This window comes from Pristiophorus japonicus, chromosome 8, assembly GCF_044704955.1.
Source record: "Pristiophorus japonicus isolate sPriJap1 chromosome 8, sPriJap1.hap1, whole genome shotgun sequence".
Taxonomy (NCBI): Eukaryota; Metazoa; Chordata; class Chondrichthyes; family Pristiophoridae; genus Pristiophorus; species Pristiophorus japonicus.
Genome location: NC_091984.1, coordinates 5,429,796 through 5,434,411, shown reverse-complemented (window position 1 = coordinate 5,434,411; position 4,616 = coordinate 5,429,796). Strand labels below are relative to the sequence as shown.

Genomic DNA, 4,616 nt, shown 5'->3' with positions numbered 1-4,616 from the left:
ACGCGGTGTCCACCGGTACGCTCGCGGCCTTCCGCGAGAGGTGGGCACCGGAGGGACTGGAGTGCATCATCACGCCCGGCAACCAAATTTTAATTTGATTTTACGTTTTAAAGTTAATTTGTTTTAATTGCCGGTGCTTTTAGTGTCCCCTTCCCTTTTATAGGGGGCACTGGGGAAAAATTGTGATTTTAGTGCCCAAAAAAAAAACAAAAAAAAGAAAAAACACAAAAAAAAAACAAAAAAGGGGGGAAAAAAAGGGCCTTGTAAATGTCTGGAGTGTCACCCAGGTCGGGTGGCACCGTTTAATGTCTTTATGTTTTGCAGATAAACTCAAAAGAGTTTCATGCACAAGGAGGCAGCGGCCGCGTGGCCTAATGGATAAGGCGTCTGACTTCGATTACAACCGCAAAGTTATCAGAAGATTGCAGGTTCGAGTCCTGCCGCGGTCAACTTTGCTCGCTACGTGAAATTTTGCTCAAAAGAGTTTCATGCACAAGGAAAAAAAGGGCCTTGTAAATGTCTGGTGTGTCACCCAGGTCGGGTGGCACGGTTTAATGTGTTTTGTTTTGCAGATAAACTCCAAAAAGAGTTTCATGCACAAGGGAAAAAAAGGGGCCTTGTAAATGTCTGGTGTGTCACCCAGGTCGGGTGGCACGGTTTAATGTGTTTTGTTTTGCAGATGAACTCCAAAAAGAGTTTCATGCACAAGGAAAAAAAAGGGGCCTTGAAAATGTCTGGTGTGTCACCCAGGTCGGGTGGCACGGATTAATGTGTTTTGTTTTGCAGATGAACTCCAAAAAGAGTTTCATGCACAAAGAAAAAAAAGGGGCCTTGAAAATGTCTGCTGTGTCACCCAGGCGGGTGGCACGGGTTAATGTTTGTTTTTTTTCAGGTAAACTCAAAAGAGTTTCATGCACAAGGACCCCCAGGTCCCTCTGCACCGCAGCATGTTGTAATTTCTCCCCATTCAAATAATATTCCCTTTTACTGTTTTTTTTCCAAGGTGGATGACCTCACATTTTCCGACATTGTATTCCATCTGCCAAACCTTAGCCCATTCGCTTCACCTATCTAAATCTCTTTGCAGCCTCTCTGTGTCCTCTACACAACCCGCTTCCCCACTAATCTTTGTGTCATCTGCAAATTTTGTTACACTACACTCTGTCCCCTCTTCCAAGTCATGTATGTATATTGTAAACAGTTGTGGTCCCAGCAGCGATCCCTGTGCCATACCACTAACCACCGATTTCCAACCCGAAAAGGACCCATTTATCCCGACTCTCTGCTTTCTGTTAGCCAGCCAATTCTCTATCCATGCTAATACATTTCCTCTGACTCCGCGTACCTTTATCTTCTGCAGTAACCTTTTGTGTGGCACCTTATCGAATGCCTTTTGGAAATCTAAATACACCACATCCATCAGTACACCTCTATCCACCATGCTCGTTATATCCTCAAAGAATTCCAGTAAATTAGTTAAACATGATTTCCCCTTCATGAATCCATGTTGCGTCTGCTTGATTGCACTATTCCTATCTAGATGTCCCGCTATTTCTTCCTTAATGATAGATTCAAGCATTTTCCCCACTACAGATGTTAAACTAACTGGTCTATAGTTACCTGCCTTTTGTCTGCCCCCTTTTTTAAACAGAGGCGTTAAATTAGCTGCTTTCCAATCTGCTGGTACCTCCCCAGAGTCCAGAGACTTTTGGTAGATTATAACGAATGCATCTGCTATAACTTCCGCCATCTCTTTTAATGCCCTGGGATGCATTTCATCAGGACCAGTGGACTTGTCTACCCTGAGTCCCATTGGCCTGTCCAGCACTACCCCGCTAGTGATAGTGACTATCTCAAGATCCTTCCTTCCCACATTCCCGTGACCAGCAATTTTTGGCATGCTTTTTGTGTCTTCCACTGTGAAGACCGAAGCAAAATAATTCTTTAAGGTCTGAGCCATTTCCACATTTCCCATTATTAAATACCCCTTCTCATCTTCTAAGGGACCAACATTTACTTTGGTCACTCTTTTCTGTTTTATATATCGGTAAAAGCTTTTACTATCTGTTTTTATGTTTTGCGCAAGTTTACTTTCGTAATCTATCTTTCCTTTCTTTATTGCTTTCTTAGTCATTCTTTGCTGTCGTTTAAAATTTTCCCAATCTTCTATTTTCCCACGAACCTTAGCCATCTTATACGCATTGGTTTTTAATTTGATACTCTCCTTTATTTCCTTGGTTATCCACGACTGGTTATCCCTTCTCTTACCGCCGTTCTTTTTCACTGGAATATATTTTTGTTGAGCACTCTGAAAGAGCTCCTTAAAAGTCCTCCACTGTTCCTCAATTGTGCCACCGTTTAGTCTGTGTTTCCAGTCTACTTTAGCCAACTCTGCCTTCATCCCACTGTGGTCCCCTTTGTTTTAGCATAGTACGCTCGTTTGAGACACTACTTCCTCACCCTCGATCTGTATTACAAATTCAACCATACTGTGATCACTCATTCCGAGAGGATCTTTTACTCGGAGATCATTTATTATTCCTGTCTCATTACACAGGACCAGATCTAAGATAGCTTTCTCCCTTGCAGGTTCTGTAACATGCTGTTCTAAGAAACAATCCCATATGCATTCTATGAATTCCTCCTCGAGGCTACACCGTGCGATTTGAGTTGACCAATCGATATGTAGGTTAAAATCCCAAATGATTACTGCCATTCCTTTTTCACATGCCTCTATTATTCCCTCGATTATTGCCCGCCCCACCGTGAAGTTATTATTTGGGGGCCTATAAACTACGCCCACCAGTGACTTTTTCCTCTTACTATGTCTAATCTCCACCCACAATGATTCAACATTTTGTTCATTAGAGCCAATATCGTCTCTCACACCTGCCCTGATATCATCCTTTATTAACAGAGCTACCCCACCTCCTTTCCCTTCTTGTCTATCTTTCCGAATTGTCAGATACCTCTGTATGTTTAATTCCCAGTCTTGGCTCCCCTGCAAACACGTTTCTGTAATGGCCACCAAATCATACTCATTTACTTTATTTCGAATGCTGCTTGCATTTAGATAGTGTTTTAATACTAGTTTTTAAACCATGATTTTTAGTTTTGACCCCTCCTGCAGCCCCTTTATATTCATACATATTGTCCCTTCCTATCACCTTGTGGTTTACACTTACCCCAGTGCTACTCTGTTGCCTCCTGCCTTTTGAATTCTTTCTTGGGGTCCTGTTCATCTGAGCCCTCTACTGGGTTCCGAATACTCCTTGCTTTGAGGCACCGAGCTTTCATGCTTGCCTTTTTATTACACTTTGACCCTTTAGAATTTTGCTGTATAGTGGCCCTTTTTTATTTTTTGCCTTGGGTTTCTCTGCCCTCCACTTTTACTCATCTCCTTTCTGTCTTTTGCTTTTGTCTCCATTTTGTTTGCCTCTGTCTCCCTGCATTGGTTCCCATCCCCCTGCCATATTAGTTTAATTCCTCCCCAACAGCACTAGCAAACACTCCCCCTAGGACATTGATTCCGGTCCTGCCCAGGTGCAGACCGTCCAGTTTGTACTGGTCCCACCTCCCCCAGAACTGGTTCCAATGCCCCAGGAATTTGAATCCCTCCCTGCTGCACCACTGCTCAAGCCACGTATTCATCTGAACTATCCTGGCTGATCATTCACCTCAGTACCCCTTTCCTGCTTTCTCTCCATACCCCTAGATCCCTTTAGCCGCAATGGCCATACGTAACTTCCTCTTGAATATATCCAATGAACTGGCATCATCAACTCTCTGTGGTAGTGAATTCCACAGGTTAACAACTCTCTGAGTGAAGAAGTTTCTCCTCATCTCAGTCCTAAATGATTACCCCTTATCTTTAGACTGTGACCCCTAGTTCTGGACTTCCCCAACATCGGGAACATTCTTCCTGCATCTAACCTATCCAGTCCCCTCATAATTTTATATGTTTCTACAAGATCCCCTCTCATCCTTCTAAACTCCAGTGAATACAGGCCCAATCGATCCAGTAATTAAATCATACAACCGCGTGCACTTTCTCTGGGTAGAGAACTCTTGTTGCTCCTTCCAATGATGATTTTCTCTACAAATTGTACAGAAAAGCTCGGAATCTTCAAACTGGGATTCTCAGGAAACAATGTCACTAACAATAATTACCATAGCAGGTGTTATTGAACAAGACTCCTGGAAAGATTATTTCCTTCTAAAATAACAGATGCAACTTGTATTTACTCTGTTAACGACTGTTCCTTACCATGGCTATCTCTGAAGTGGGAACAAAACAAGTGACGAATCTAATCTCATGTGTTACAGCAAACAATTGCAAAGTAGTGTCTGCTAAAACAGTTCCTGAATTATCAAATTCTAAATCATCTTGGGAATGAACATTAACAATCTTTTCATTCAGTCAAAAGAAACCAAAAATTTTAATAATTGAGATTAAACACAATCCTAATCTGACATATATAGGTACGTACAACAATGGTATCTCACAGGGCGCAGTGACATTGTCTCAGTGAACTCAGTCCAGTACCGGGGAGTGGCGGTCCCCGTAACCCAGCCAGTGCCAGCTGTGGCTCAGTGGGTAGAACTCTTGCCTCTGA

At 42.7% G+C, this 4,616-nt stretch overlaps 1 non-coding gene across 1 annotated transcript; it reads left to right on the top strand.

Annotated features, from left to right (window-relative positions):
• Window positions 1–360: 360 nt before the first annotated feature.
• Window positions 361–449, top strand: trnar-ucg (transfer RNA arginine (anticodon UCG)). The gene is given in 2 exon segments: window positions 361–397; window positions 414–449. It is a non-coding gene; the product is annotated as a tRNA-Arg (tRNA).
• The last annotated feature ends 4,167 nt before the right edge of the window (window positions 450–4,616 follow it).